Source organism: Oncorhynchus gorbuscha, linkage group LG01 (genome assembly GCF_021184085.1).
Source record: "Oncorhynchus gorbuscha isolate QuinsamMale2020 ecotype Even-year linkage group LG01, OgorEven_v1.0, whole genome shotgun sequence".
Lineage (NCBI taxonomy): Eukaryota > Metazoa > Chordata > Actinopteri > Salmoniformes > Salmonidae > Oncorhynchus > Oncorhynchus gorbuscha.
The window spans coordinates 25,654,610-25,671,164 of NC_060173.1; the positions used below are offsets into that span (position 1 = coordinate 25,654,610).

General features: G+C 42.0%; 2 pseudogenes; both read left to right on the plus strand.

Annotated features, from left to right (window-relative positions):
• The first annotated feature begins 1,850 nt into the window (after positions 1-1,850).
• On the plus strand, positions 1,851-4,599 carry LOC124002449 (annotated as a pseudogene).
• Positions 4,600-7,487: 2,888 nt separating this feature from the next.
• LOC124002511 lies at positions 7,488-10,356 on the plus strand (annotated as a pseudogene).
• Positions 10,357-16,555: the final 6,199 nt, after the last annotated feature.

Here is a 16,555-nt window from a genome sequence, read left to right on the forward strand (position 1 = left end):
TAAGAATATTGAAAATGACTGCTGCAAAATTTCTGCTGGTCGTTGTCTTCAGGCTGGTGCCATTGGTGCTAGCTTGGCAGCCATGCTACAGCGAGCTAGATACAGATGTTATTAGCAACTTCTGGTGTATCAAATATATTTGCAAACATTTTTGATCCTGCTCGTTTGATCTTGATCTAATTTCAAATGCTCACACAGACGTTTTCACATTCGGTCGAACAAATAATGTCTTATTATTTGGGGGCGGCCTAGTGGTTAGAGCGTTGGGCCAGTTGCTAGAAATAGTGTTATTTGACGTGTATCTTTTTTTACACGCAAAGACACAAACGGCGTTCCATATGTGCGAGTGTGTGAGACCGTGTGTGACATGACAGTGTTGCTCCAAGTGCAAGTGACTCCCGACTCTTGTCGTCTGTAGCCACTCTTTAAACTTTTAAACTCCTTCAATGGCCATTCGAAAGGATGCCTCAAAAGAACAGTGGTCCATTTGTGTGAGCCTCGTAGGAAAATACATGGTACTTGTACCCGGGAGGTATAGTAAACAACTATGAATTGAAATATACATGTAGTCAACAGTGATATTCACTGACAACTACATAGGTCACAAACATTTTTTTGAGCATACCAGCTAACAACCTTTTTTGTTTTTTTTAATCATGATTTTATTACATTCATTAAAAAGATCAATAACAATCTTTGTGATAACTACAGCTAACCTTCAATAGTGGATTCTCGGTTTCACCAGCAAGATGAAAATTATGACTGAAAGTAAAAATCCCCTAGTCAAAATATTCTATACCTAAAAATCTTTAAGCTATTTTATACGTTAATGACTGGTATTTTACCTACCTGTAGCGCTATTGGCATTCATTATTCTCAGCTGAAGTGAGAGAACTCGCGCTTGAATGATGCTCCTCTCGCGCACTCTGAATCTATCCAATCACCGCTTTCATGCTGTTGACCAATGACGGGAACGTATGTAGGCTGGAATACGCCCCTATTTTTAAAAGGGCGTGGATTTGGCTAACCTCTATTTTTTTTTATTATTATTATTATTTTTTTTATTTTATTAACAACAAATCAATACATAAAGCACATGAGGGAACACAAGCATACATAGATTACAAACAATGGACAATCGAGCTAGGGGGTAAAATATCACATTACAATTACACAAGGACCTTAAGGGACATGCATATACTTACAATTCTAACAGCTTTTTTGTTAGTAGAGCATTTAACCGTCTTAAAATACAGTTCAATTTCTTTTTGTAGGATACGAAAATGTGGTGTTCTGTTTGTAAATTTACATTTGTGTATATGAAATTTGGCCAAAAGAATAATGAAATTAATTACATAAAAATGATTCCACTTATTTCTATTGTATGTAAAGAATCCAAACAGTACATCTCTCCACAATAGTGTAAAATCTTCATAAATGTGTTCAATTATAAACCTACTGATGTCTTGCCACAGTTTTCTTACATGCATACAATGCCAAAAAAGATGCACAACTGTTTCTGGGTGGTCATTACAAAAGGAGCAATTTGAGTTGATGTTTTCCTTAAACTTCTTCTTCATATAGCAGGATAATATTTATGAATAATTTTAAAGGAAACTTCCTTAATTTTGTTAACAAGTAGGTATGTTTGTGGCAACATCCAAACTTTTTTCCAACAGATATTATCAATAAATCCATTCCAATAAGGCATGACATAAGGTATAGATACAACATCCTGCTGAAACAAGGAACGTATCGCTCTGTTGTTGAATGGACCAAAAGAGAAACAGGATTTGGCTAACCTCGTTTGGGGGAAACGCATTTCGCAAGCGTTCACGGAAGTCTCGCGATGTTGCACCTCTGTTTTGAAGCACTTTTGCGCAGCCTTAACAGTAATTTGTTTCTACCCAGCTAGTGTGGTGTTGCATCTCATCACTAAACTTCCGGTTTTCTTATCGTTGTCGACTATCAGCAGGTTGCCAGTTTCGGTGCAATGTCCATCTGGTATCTCCACCTTGTTATTGCACAAACGAGGACTCGTCAGACAGACAGTGCAGCACCCGACTCGATGAGGCGTGTGGACCACTTCAGAAGTTTATTAACTAACTAGCTAGCTGATCATCAAAATAAAACAGCGCCACCTTAAAAAACATGAGTCCAGAAGGAAAGACACTGTTGAACATCGTAATCCTGGGCTTTGGATTTATGTTCGTGTTCACTGCTTTTTCAACATGTGGAAATATAGAGCAAACTGTGATCAAGAGTTTCAACAGCACTGGCTTCAGTGGGAGTGGATACACAAGCATGTCTATCATCTATGGAGTTTTCTCTGCATCCAACCTTATTGCTCCCTCGGTAGTGGCTGTTATAGGACCACAACTTTCCATGTTCTTTAGTGGACTAGCATACAGTGGATACATTGCCACGTTCATCCAACCCTTCACTTGGAGTTTTTACACAGCCTCTGTAGTTGTTGGAATAGCGGCTGCAATATTGTGGACTGCTCAGGGTAACCTACTCACCATCAACTCTACAGATGTCACCATTGGCAGGAACTATGGTATTTTCTGGTCCTTGCTACAGTTCAGCTTTTTATTTGGGAACATGTATATTTATTTTGCCTGGCATGGCCATGTTCACATATTAGACAAGGATCGCCAGACTGTATTTATCGCTCTCACGGTCATAAGCCTGATAGGCAGCTTCCTGTTCTTCCTGATCCAGAAGCCAGAGCCTAAGTCCATATCCTCTGACGAATCTGAGTCACTGCTGCAGGCTGAGTCCTCAGAAAGTGCCTCTGTTGTTGTAGTGCCTCAAGGTCTCGGTTCCCAGGCTCTGGATGCTTTCAGGAAGGCATTGCAGCTGTCTGTCACTAAAGAGATGCTGCTGTTAAGCATCTTCATAGCATACACAGGCCTGGAGCTGACCTTTTACAGTGGGGTATATGGGACGTGTATTGGGGCCATGACTCAATTTGGGGACAATGCCAAAAGTCTGATTGGACTCTCAGGCATTTTCATTGGCATTGGGGAGATCCTGGGAGGGGCATGTTTGGGATGTTGAACAAGTGCAACCGGTTTGGGAGGAGCCCTGTGGTGCTGTTGGGGCTGATCACTCACTTTGTGGCCTTCTACTTGATCTTCCTGAACATCGCCAGTGGCGCCCCTCTGGCCCCAGCAGAGGGTACAAACCTGCAGGCCTTCATCACCCCCAGTGTTGAGTTGGCTCTGCTGTGCAGCTTCCTGCTTGGCCTTGGAGACAGCTGCATCAACACCCAGCTGTTGAGCATTGTGGGATACATGTTCCAGGAGGACAGCGCTCCCGCCTTCGCTGTCTTCTACCTTGTCCAGTCCATCATGGCAGCCCTGGCCTTCTTCTACAGTAACTACCTACTACTGCACTGGCAGCTGCTCATCATGGTGCTAGTGGGCTTCCTGGGCACACTATCCTTCTTCATAGCTGAGTGGATGGTGGTCTCCAGAAGACGTGATACTGACAACAATAGCATATGACAACCTAGGCCTAGGGGACAAGGGGCTGTGGTGAGAGGAACTTCCTATCATCCCTTTAGGACCCTTCAACTGACACTGTCACTGGCCAACCTCAGGCCCACTAAGCACAGACTGTAGGTAATGCTGTTTTTGAAATCATCCCAACTCTATAGATTTTTGCTTTTCAAGTGCAAGAGACACTTTCTGTTGAATGCTGTATGTTTGCTCTAATTGGAGCAAATCAGTCCTTTTTAGAGGGTATGATAGTGAAATCCATACAAAATTATTGAACAATGCTGTGAATATGCATTACTTTGTTGATGTTTATAGAAAGCTAATTCTGATTATTTTAACCGCTCTTTCAGATTGTTATTGCAACCCAGCTAAATTCTGGAAAACTGTCAAATATGTTAAGGGTTCTACTTCTTCCTCTCTGCCACCTCAAATTAATTCAGACACTCATTTCTGGGAAATATGGCATCATTGATCCATTTTATTTGATTTAACTAGGCAAGTCAGTTAAGAACAAATTCTTATTTTCAATGACAGCCTAGGAACCGTGGGTTAACTGCCTTGTTCAGGGGCAGAACAACAGATTTTTACCTTGTCAACTCAGGGATTCAATCTTGCAACCTTTCGGTTACTAGCCCAATGCTCTAACCCCAAGGCTACTTGCCGCCCCAATTTAATCACCATTTTATTTCAGCGGGCTCTCTCTTTGAAATAACTTATAAGCCAATTCACAATGATATTGGATTGGATGCTGATAGGGGAAAAATGCTTAATGATCAGAGAAATTATAGTCAAAGCTTTTATTTTAGGCTATTTACAGAAAAATAAGTCCAGGATGCTTTGCTAGCCATAGAAAACAAGACATCCACAGGGGCCAACCAATTGGATCCCAGTTTGCTTAAGTGTGCAGCGCCCATCATTGTAGGCTTGATAACCCAAATTGTTTTCAGGAAATATTCCAAAAGTATGGAAATCAGCTCTTGTGCTGCAACTCCATATGGGCGGGGATAGTAGTGATCTTAATGAATATTGCCCCATTTCCAGGCTTCCTTGTCTAATTAAAGTTCTTGAATCCTTAGTGAATGTACAACTTAGCTTTTTTTCTGAGAAATGTATTTTGAATGTAAACCAATCAGGGTCTAGACCTGGGCAAAGCACTATTACAGGAACAACTTTAGTTGTTAATGATCTTGTCAACGCTTTAGACACTAAATGAAATGTGCTGCTTTGCTTGTGGACCTGTCAAAAGCTTTTGATACTGTTAATCATGCTATTTTATTGAATAAGTTGTCCTCAATAGGCCTGAGGTCTGACTCCTGTTCATGGTTTAATGATTATCTTAGTGAAATAACTCAAGCCATCATGATTGATGGGGTTAAGTCTGAATTTCTTGATGTAAGTAATTTCTTGATGTAAGGTGTACCACAGGGGTCGCTTTTGGGACCTGTTCTCTTCACTATTTATATAAACACCATTGGTCAATCTGTGTTAAAAATGGTAAAATTCATCTATATGCAGATTTTTTACTTTTTAATTAACTAGTAATTTACAATTACAGCCTGCCAAAAGTCCTCCTGCGGGGACGGGGGCCTGGGATTAAAGAAAATAAATAAATACAATATAAATATAGGACAAAACACACATCACAACAAGAGAGACAACACAACACTACATAGCAAGGCAGCAACACATGACAACACAGCATGGTAGCAACACAACATAACAACAACATGGTAGCAGCACAAAACATGGTACACAGTTTTGGGCAACAGGGCTAAGTAGCTGGCTAGCTAGTTATTTCAATAGGAGAACAACAAGTGGCTACCTAGCTAATACTTACTCACATGGATACTTAAATCATTGCTAAGAATATTGAAAATGACTGCTGCAAAATTTCTGCTGGTCGTTGTCTTCAGGCTGGTGCCATTGGTGCTAGCTTGGCAGCCATGCTACAGCGAGCTAGATACAGATGTTATTAGCAACTTCTGGTGTATCAAATATATTTGCAAACATTTTTGATCCTGCTCGTTTGATCTTGATCTAATTTCAAATGCTCACACAGACGTTTTCACATTCGGTCGAACAAATAATGTCTTATTATTTGGGGGCGGCCTAGTGGTTAGAGCGTTGGGCCAGTTGCTAGAAATAGTGTTATTTGACGTGTATCTTTTTTTACACGCAAAGACACAAACGGCGTTCCATATGTGCGAGTGTGTGAGACCGTGTGTGACATGACAGTGTTGCTCCAAGTGCAAGTGACTCCCGACTCTTGTCGTCTGTAGCCACTCTTTAAACTTTTAAACTCCTTCAATGGCCATTCGAAAGGATGCCTCAAAAGAACAGTGGTCCATTTGTGTGAGCCTCGTAGGAAAATATAGTAAACAACTATGAATTGAAATATACATGTAGTCAACAGTGATATTCACTGACAACTACATAGGTCACAAACATTTTTTGAGCATACCAGCTAACAACCTTTTTTGTTTTTTTTAATCATGATTTTATTACATTCATTAAAAAGATCAATAACAATCTTTGTGATAACTACAGCTAACCTTCAATAGTGGATTCTCGGTTTCACCAGCAAGATGAAAATTATGACTGAAAGTAAAAATCCCTAGTCAAAATATTCTATACCTAAAAATCTTTAAGCTATTTTATACGTTAATGACTGGTATTTTACCTACCTGTAGCGCTATTGGCATTCATTATTCTCAGCTGAAGTGAGAGAACTCGCGCTTGAATGATGCTCCTCTCGCGCACTCTGAATCTATCCAATCACCGCTTTCATGCTGTTGACCAATGACGGGAACGTATGTAGGCTGGAATACGCCCCTATTTTAAAAGGGCGTGGATTTGGCTAACCTCTATTTTTTTATTATTATTATTATTTTTTTTATTTTATTAACAACAAATCAATACATAAAGCACATGAGGGAACACAAGCATACATAGATTACAAACAATGGACAATCGAGCTAGGGGTAAAATATCACATTACAATTACACAAGGACCTTAAGGGACATGCATATACTTACAATTCTAACAGCTTTTTTGTTAGTAGAGCATTTAACCGTCTTAAAATACAGTTCAATTTCTTTTTGTAGGATACGAAAATGTGGTGTTCTGTTTGTAAATTTACATTTGTGTATATGAAATTTGGCCAAAAGAATAATGAAATTAATTACATAAAAATGATTCCACTTATTTCTATTGTATGTAAAGAATCCAAACAGTACATCTCTCCACAATAGTGTAAAATCTTCATAAATGTGTTCAATTATAAACCTACTGATGTCTTGCCACAGTTTTCTTACATGCATACAATGCCAAAAAAGATGCACAACTGTTTCTGGGTGGTCATTACAAAAGGAGCAATTTGAGTTGATGTTTTCCTTAAACTTCTTCTTCATATAGCAGGATAATATTTATGAATAATTTTAAAGGAAACTTCCTTAATTTTGTTAACAAGTAGGTATGTTTGTGGCAACATCCAAACTTTTTTCCAACAGATATTATCAATAAATCCATTCCAATAAGGCATGACATAAGGTATAGATACAACATCCTGCTGAAACAAGGAACGTATCGCTCTGTTGTTGAATGGACCAAAAGAGAAACAGGATTTGGCTAACCTCGTTTGGGGGAAACGCATTTCGCAAGCGTTCACGGAAGTCTCGCGATGTTGCACCTCTGTTTTGAAGCACTTTTGCGCAGCCTTAACAGTAATTTGTTTCTACCCAGCTAGTGTGGTGTTGCATCTCATCACTAAACTTCCGGTTTTCTTATCGTTGTCGACTATCAGCAGGTTGCCAGTTTCGGTGCAATGTCCATCTGGTATCTCCACCTTGTTATTGCACAAACGAGGACTCGTCAGACAGACAGTGCAGCACCCGACTCGATGAGGCGTGTGGACCACTTCAGAAGTTTATTAACTAACTAGCTAGCTGATCATCAAAATAAAACAGCGCCACCTTAAAAACATGAGTCCAGAAGGAAAGACACTGTTGAACATCGTAATCCTGGGCTTTGGATTTATGTTCGTGTTCACTGCTTTTTCAACATGTGGAAATATAGAGCAAACTGTGATCAAGAGTTTCAACAGCACTGGCTTCAGTGGGAGTGGATACACAAGCATGTCTATCATCTATGGAGTTTTCTCTGCATCCAACCTTATTGCTCCCTCGGTAGTGGCTGTTATAGGACCACAACTTTCCATGTTCTTTAGTGGACTAGCATACAGTGGATACATTGCCACGTTCATCCAACCCTTCACTTGGAGTTTTTACACAGCCTCTGTAGTTGTTGGAATAGCGGCTGCAATATTGTGGACTGCTCAGGGTAACCTACTCACCATCAACTCTACAGATGTCACCATTGGCAGGAACTATGGTATTTTCTGGTCCTTGCTACAGTTCAGCTTTTTATTTGGGAACATGTATATTTATTTTGCCTGGCATGGCCATGTTCACATATTAGACAAGGATCGCCAGACTGTATTTATCGCTCTCACGGTCATAAGCCTGATAGGCAGCTTCCTGTTCTTCCTGATCCAGAAGCCAGAGCCTAAGTCCATATCCTCTGACGAATCTGAGTCACTGCTGCAGGCTGAGTCCTCAGAAAGTGCCTCTGTTGTTGTAGTGCCTCAAGGTCTCGGTTCCCAGGCTCTGGATGCTTTCAGGAAGGCATTGCAGCTGTCTGTCACTAAAGAGATGCTGCTGTTAAGCATCTTCATAGCATACACAGGCCTGGAGCTGACCTTTTACAGTGGGGTATATGGGACGTGTATTGGGGCCATGACTCAATTTGGGGACAATGCCAAAAGTCTGATTGGACTCTCAGGCATTTTCATTGGCATTGGGGAGATCCTGGGAGGGGGCATGTTTGGGATGTTGAACAAGTGCAACCGGTTTGGGAGGAGCCCTGTGGTGCTGTTGGGGCTGATCACTCACTTTGTGGCCTTCTACTTGATCTTCTGAACATCGCCAGTGGCGCCCTCTGGCCCCAGCAGAGGGTACAAACCTGCAGGCCTTCATCACCCCCAGTGTTGAGTTGGCTCTGCTGTGCAGCTTCCTGCTTGGCCTTGGAGACAGCTGCATCAACACCCAGCTGTTGAGCATTGTGGGATACATGTTCCAGGAGGACAGCGCTCCCGCCTTCGCTGTCTTCTACCTTGTCCAGTCCATCATGGCAGCCCTGGCCTTCTTCTACAGTAACTACCTACTACTGCACTGGCAGCTGCTCATCATGGTGCTAGTGGGCTTCCTGGGCACACTATCCTTCTTCATAGCTGAGTGGATGGTGGTCTCCAGAAGACGTGATACTGACAACAATAGCATATGACAACCTAGGCCTAGGGGACAAGGGGCTGTGGTGAGAGGAACTTCCTATCATCCCTTTAGGACCCTTCAACTGACACTGTCACTGGCCAACCTCAGGCCCACTAAGCACAGACTGTAGGTAATGCTGTTTTTGAAATCATCCCAACTCTATAGATTTTTGCTTTTCAAGTGCAAGAGACACTTTCTGTTGAATGCTGTATGTTTGCTCTAATTGGAGCAAATCAGTCCTTTTTTTAGAGGGTATGATAGTGAAATCCATACAAAATTATTGAACAATGCTGTGAATATGCATTACTTTGTTGATGTTTATAGAAAGCTAATTCTGATTATTTTAACCGCTCTTTCAGATTGTTATTGCAACCCAGCTAAATTCTGGAAAACTGTCAAATATGTTAAGGGTTCTACTTCTTCCTCTCTGCCACCTCAAATTAATTCAGACACTCATTTCTGGGAAATATGGCATCATTGATCCATTTTATTTGATTTAACTAGGCAAGTCAGTTAAGAACAAATTCTTATTTTCAATGACAGCCTAGGAACCGTGGGTTAACTGCCTTGTTCAGGGGCAGAACAACAGATTTTTACCTTGTCAACTCAGGGATTCAATCTTGCAACCTTTCGGTTACTAGCCCAATGCTCTAACCCCAAGGCTACTTGCCACCCCAATTTAATCACCATTTTATTTCAGCGGGCTCTCTCTTTGAAATAACTTATAAGCCAATTCACAATGATATTGGATTGGATGCTGATAGGGGAAAAATGCTTAATGATCAGAGAAATTATAGTCAAAGCTTTTATTTTAGGCTATTTACAGAAAAATAAGTCCAGGATGCTTTGCTAGCCATAGAAAACAAGACATCCACAGGGGCCAACCAATTGGATCCCAGTTTGCTTAAGTGTGCAGCGCCCATCATTGTAGGCTTGATAACCCAAATTGTTTTCAGGAAATATTCCAAAAGTATGGAAATCAGCTCTTGTGCTGCAACTCCATATGGGCGGGGATAGTAGTGATCTTAATGAATATTGCCCCATTTCCAGGCTTCCTTGTCTAATTAAAGTTCTTGAATCCTTAGTGAATGTACAACTTAGCTTTTTTATCTGAGAAATGTATTTTGAATGTAAACCAATCAGGGTCTAGACCTGGGTAAAGCACTATTACAGGAACAACTTTAGTTGTTAATGATCTTGTCAACGCTTTAGACACTAAATGAAATGTGCTGCTTTGCTTGTGGACCTGTCAAAAGCTTTTGATACTGTTAATCATGCTATTTTATTGAATAAGTTGTCCTCGATAGGCCTGAGGTCTGACTCCTGTTCATGGTTTAATGATTATCTTAGTGAAATAACTCAATCTGTGTTAAAAATTGTAAAATTAATCTATATGCAGATTTTTTACTTTTTAATTAACTAGTCATTTACAATGACAGCCTGCCAAAAGTCCTCCTGCGGGGACGGGGGCCTGGGATTAAAGAAAATAAATAAATACAATATAAATATAGGACAAAACACACATCACAACAAGAGAAACAACACTACATAGCAAGGCAGCAACACATGACAACACAGCATGGTAGCAACACAACATAACAACAACATGGTAGCAGCACAAAACATGGTACACACATTATTAGGCACAGTCAACAGCACAAAGGTCAAGAAGGTAGAGACAACAATACATCACACAAAGCAGCCACAACTGTCAGTAAGAGTGCCCATGATAGAGTCTTTGAATGAATAGATTGAGAAAAAACTGTCCAGTTTGAGTGTTTGTTGCAGCTCGTTCCAGTCGCAAGCTACAGCGAACTGAAAAGAGGAGTGATCCAGGGTCAGTCTTAATGTTAACACAACACATCTTCCTTCCTTTAACATTAAAATAATATTCTCTAACCTCACATCACATGTCAAATCTCACATTTGTTTACTCAGCATTGCATAGCATGCAACAAAAAAAATGGGGGGGGATCAAAATCACACATCAATAAACATATTTTGAGCATGTTTGTTTTTTTCCAAAGAAATACAGTTTCTGGCCAACATTACTCTATTGTGGCTCTCTTTGTTTTCACATAAACAAAAACATTCAGTCCAGATGCTTTTTTTAAAGCAGTTTTCCTGCTCATGGGACCATTCCCATTAGTAGTTATGTTCCAGAAGACCTCTGGGTCGAGTGGACTGTGCTGACAATTGAGGTATGAACTTTGCAAGGTAGGCGATCATGCCTGTGAAGTATCTCATGTCATCCTTGTTCTTCGAGTGCTCCGTTTTGTTGATCGCTGATGTTTTCCTCAGGTCTGGTTTGACTCCCTCCTCTGAGAGTACGTCTCCCATAAACGTAAGTGTTTCCCCCCACCAAACTCGCATTTGTCGTTGTTTAGTTTCAGGTTGACTTTCCATGTCAGTTCCAGCACATGTCTCACTCTCGCGTTGTGTTCTTTTTTTGTGGACCCCCAGACGATGATGTCGTCCATCATTGTCTCTACTCCTGGAATATGCTCGAAAATCATGTGGATTGTCTTGTGGTAGACCTCTGGCGCTGAGAGAATCCTGTATGGTAGACAAAGAAATCTGTCCCTGCCCTCAGGTGTGTTGAATATGCATAGCCTTGAGCTTGCACCGTCTAGCTTCCTTTGCCAGAATCCTGATGAGGCATCAAGCTTACTGAACCACTTTGTTCCAGCAAACAGCAACATGATCTATTTTCTGGTTGGCAACTTCAAATGCTCTCACTTGATGGCTTTGTTGAGATTTCTAGGGTCCAGACATATCCTGAGATTGCCATTTTTTTTCACCACAATAACCAGTGAGCTTACCCAATCTGTAGGTTCATTGATTTTTGTGATGACGTCCAATTTCTCCATGAGTCCGAGTTCCTCCTTGATCTTTTTCCTCAGTGTGAATGGAACTTTTCTGCACGAATGCACAACTGGAGTAACTTTGTCATCGCTACATGTTTTGTGTTCTCCAGCTAAACATCCGAGACCTTCAAACACATCCTTGTACTCAGTCAGTAGTTATTCTTGGTCATTTTCAGTCTGTGATGTCACTACAAACACTCTTCACCAGAATCAGCTTTTCACATGCACTGTTTTCTAGGACAGGACAATCAGCAGCTGTGCTTTGAACTGTTTTCCTTTGTGCTGTGAAGTTATTATGCAGCTTCCTTTGACTGGTACATTCTCCCAAGTAACCTTCTCAGGGTGTATTTTGCCTTATACTTTGTGTTTTGTAGTCATCCAGCAACAACAGGTTTACCTGAGCTCCAGTATCGAGCTTGAATGGTATTATAGTCTCATTCATGATCAATGGCACAATCCATTCAGTTTTTATTGCATTGCAAATATCCAATCAACAAAGAATTCTTCAGTTTCCTCCTTGACTGTGTGAACATTTTTCTTTGTAGCCTCAGCTCTGCAGAATTTTGAGAAAGTATTATTTTCCCCAAAGTTGTTACACAATTTTCCATATGGAGGGAAATTTTATAGCTTGTGGATAACTCATCATTTTCCACATGCAAGCTGTGTTCGAATACTCATACTACCCACACTAGCCATACTATTTGTGACGTGAATTGAGTATATAGTATGCTTATTGGTCATAGTATGGATATACCGTAATTGCTGGACTATAAGCCGTTACTTTTTTTCCCACGCTTTGAACCTCGCGGTTTATATAATGACGCGGCTAATTTATGGATTTTTCCCGCTTTCACAAGATTCATGCCGCCAAAAAACTGAGCACCGTCACATAATGTGACATAAATCGAGCGCGCTCAAACTTCCCATCATTCTGATTACGGTAGTCATTTTGTCACCCTCACCATGGCAAAGACACAGAGAAATGCATATGATGCAGCTTTCAAGTTGAAGGCGATCGATCTGGCTGTTGGAAAAGGAAATAGAGCTGTTGCACGGGAGCTTGGCCTTAATGAGTCAATGATAAGACGTTGGAAACAGCAGCGTGAGGAACTGACTCAGTGCAAAAAGACGACAAAAGCTTTCAGAGGGAAGAAAAGCAGATGGCCCGAACTAGAAAATGAGCTTGAAGACTGGGTCAACACACAGAGAGCAGACGGCCGAGGTGTTTCAGCTGTGCAGATCCGACTGAAAGCCAAAACAATCGCCACCGCAAATGAAGTTCGAGGATTTTAGAGGTGGACCATCGTGGTGTCTAAGATTTATGAGACGTAAGTGCCTGTCCATCAGGGTACGGACGAGTCTGTGTCAGCAGCTCCCTCCCGACTACGAGGAAAAAGTTTCAAACTTCCGCAAATTCACTGATGCAAAGATAGAGGAGCATTCCATCGGCTCGCACGACATCATAAATATGGATGAGGTTCCTCTGACATTTGACCTGCCTCTCACTCGGACTGTCAACAGGAAAGGCGAATCATCCGTCACACTGAAAACAACTGGGCATGAAAAAACACACCCTTACTGCTGCTCGATCGTCCTATTTTTCTAACTTAATTGAGGAAAATAAGAACAATCCGAAATTCCTTTTTGATACTGTGGCAAAGCTAACTAAAAAGCAGCATTCCCCAAGAGAGGATGACTTGCACTTTAGCAGTGATAAATTCATGAACTTCTTTGAGGAAAAGATTATGATTATTAGAAAGCAAATTACGGACTCCTCTTTAAACCTGCGTATTCCTCCAAACCTCAGTTGTCCTGAGTCTGCACAACTCTGCCAGGACCTAGGATCAAGAGAGACGCTCAAGTGTTTTAGTACTATATCTCTTGACACAATGATGAAAATAATCATGGCCTCTAAACCTTCAAGCTGTATACTGGACCCTATTCCAACTAAACTACTGAAAGAGCTGCTTCCTGTGCTTGGCCCTCCTATGTTGAACATAATAAACGGCTCTCTATCCACTGGATGTGTACCAAACTCACTAAAAGTGGCAGTAATAAAGCCTCTCTTGAAAAAGCCAAACCTTGACCCAGAAAATATAAAAAACTATCGGCCTATATCGAATCTTCCATTCCTCTCAAAGATTTTAGAGAAGGCTGTTGCGCAGCAACTCACTGCCTTCCTGAAGACAAACAATGTATACGAAATGCTTCAGTCTGGTTTTAGACCCCATCATAGCACTGAGACGGCACTTGTGAAGGTGGTAAATGACATTTTGATGGCATCGGACCGAGGCTCTGCATCTGTCCTCGTGCTCCTAGACCTTAGTGCTGCTTTTGATACCATCGATCACCACATTCTTTTGGAGAGATTGGAAACCCAAATTGGTCTACACGGACATGTTCTGGCCTGGTTTAGGTCTTATCTGTCGGAAAGATATCAGTTTGTCTCTGTGAATGGTTTGTCCTCTGACAAATCAACTGTACATTTCGGTGTTCCTCAAGGTTCTGTTTTAGGACCACTATTGTTTTCACTATATATTTTACCTCTTGGGGATGTTATTCGAAAACATAATGTAAACTTTCACTGCTATGCGGATGACACACAGCTGTACATTTCAATGAAACATGGTGAAGCACCAAAATTGCCCTCGCTAGAAGCATGTGTTTCAGACATAAGGAAGTGGATGGCTGCAAACTTTCTACTATTAAACTCGGACAAAACAGAGATGCTTGTTCTAGGTCCCAAGAAACAAAGAGATCTTCTGTTGAATCTGACAATTAATCTTAATGGTTGTACAGTCGTCTCAAATAAAACTGTGAAGGACCTCGGCGTTACTCTGGACCCTGATCTCTCTTTTGAAGAACATATCAAGACCATTTCGAGGACAGCTTTTTCCATCTACGTAACATTGCAAAAATCAGAAACTTTCTGTCCAAAAATGATGCAGAAAAATTAATCCATGCTTTTGTCACTTCTAGGTTAGACTACTGCAATGCTCTATTTTCCGGCTACCCGGATAAAGCACTAAATAAACTTCAGTTAGTGCTAAATACGGCTGCTAGAATCCTGACTAGAACCAAAAAATTTGATCATATTACTCCAGTGCTAGCCTCTCTACACTGGCTTCCTGTCAAAGCAAGGGCTGATTTCAAGGTTATACTGCTAACCTACAAAGCATTACATGGGCTTGCTCCTACCTACCTCTCTGATTTGGTCCTGCCGTACATACCTATACGTACGCTACGGTCACAAGACGCAGGCCTCCTAATTGTCCCTAGAATTTCTAAGCAAACAGCTGGAGGCAGGGCTTTCTCCTATAGAGCTCCATTTTTATGGAACGGTCTGCCTACCCATGTCAGAGACGCAAACTCGGTCTCAACCTTTAAGTCTTTACTGAAGACTCATCTCTTCAGTGGGTCATATGATTGAGTGTAGTCTGGCCCAGGAGTGGGAAGGTGAACGGAAAGGCTCTGGAGCAACGAACCGCCCTTGCTGTCTCTGCCTGGCCGGTTCCCCTTTTTCCACTGGGATTCTCTGCCTCTAACCCTGTTACGGGGGCTGAGTCACTGGCTTGCTGGGGCTCTCTCGTGCCGTCCCTGGGGGGGGATGCGTCACCTGGGTGGGTTACATTTACATTTAAGTCATTTAGCAGACGCTCTTATCCAGAGCGACTTACAAATTGGTGATTCACTGTTGTGGTCGGCCTGTCTGGGTTCCCCCCCCCCCACCCCTTGGGTTGTACCGTGTCGGAGATCTTTGTGGGCTATACTCGGCCCACAAAGTTGGTGGTTGAAGATTTCCCTCTAGTGGTGTGGGGGCTGTGCTTTGGCAAAGTGGGTGGGGTTATATCCTTCCTGTTTGGCCCTGTCCGGGGGGTGTCCTCGGATGGGGCCACAGTGTCTCCTGACCCCTCCTGTCTCAGCCTCCAGTATTTATGCTGCAGTAGTTTATGTGTCGGGGGGCTAGGGTCAGTTTGTTTATCTGGAGTACTTCTCCTGTCCTATTCGGTGTCCTGTGTAAATCTAAGTGTGCGTTCTCTAATTCTCTCCTTCTCTCTTTCTTTCTCTCTCTCGGAGGACCTGAGCCCTAGAACCATGCCCCAGGACTACCTGACATGATGACTCCTTGCTGTCCCCAGTCCACCTGGCCATGCTGCTGCTCCAGTTTCAACTGGCCTGGGCCCTAGGACCATGTCCCAGGACTACCTGACATGAGGACTCCTTGCTGTCCCCAGTCCACCTGGCCATGCTCCTGCTCCAGTTTCAACTGTTCTGCCTTACTATTATTCAACCATGCTGGTCATTTATGAACATTTGAACATCTTGGCCACGTTCTGTTATAATCTCCACCTGGCACAGCCAGAAGAGGACTGGCCACCCCACATATGCTCTCTCTAATTCTCTCTTTCTTTCTCTCTCTCGGAGGACCTGAGCCCTAGGACCGTGCCCCAGGACTACCTGACATGATGGCTCCTTGCTGTCCCCAGTCCATCTGACTGTGCTGCTGCTCCAGTTTCAACTGTTCTGCCTTATTATTATTTGACCATGCTGGTCATTTATGAACATTTGAACATCTTGGTCATGTTCTGTTATAATCTCTACCCGGCACAGCCAGAAGAGGACTGGCCACCCCACATAGCCCGGTTCCTCTCTAGGTTTCTTCCTAGGTTTTGGCCTTTCTAGGGAGTTTTTCCTAGCCACCGTGCTTTTACACCTGCATTGTTTGCTGTTTGGGGTTTTAGGCTGGGTTTCTGTACAGCACTTTGAGATATCAGCTGATGTACGAAGGGCTATATAAATAAATTTGATTTGATTTGATTTGATTCACCTGTGTTCTGAGCTGCACGGCATCGG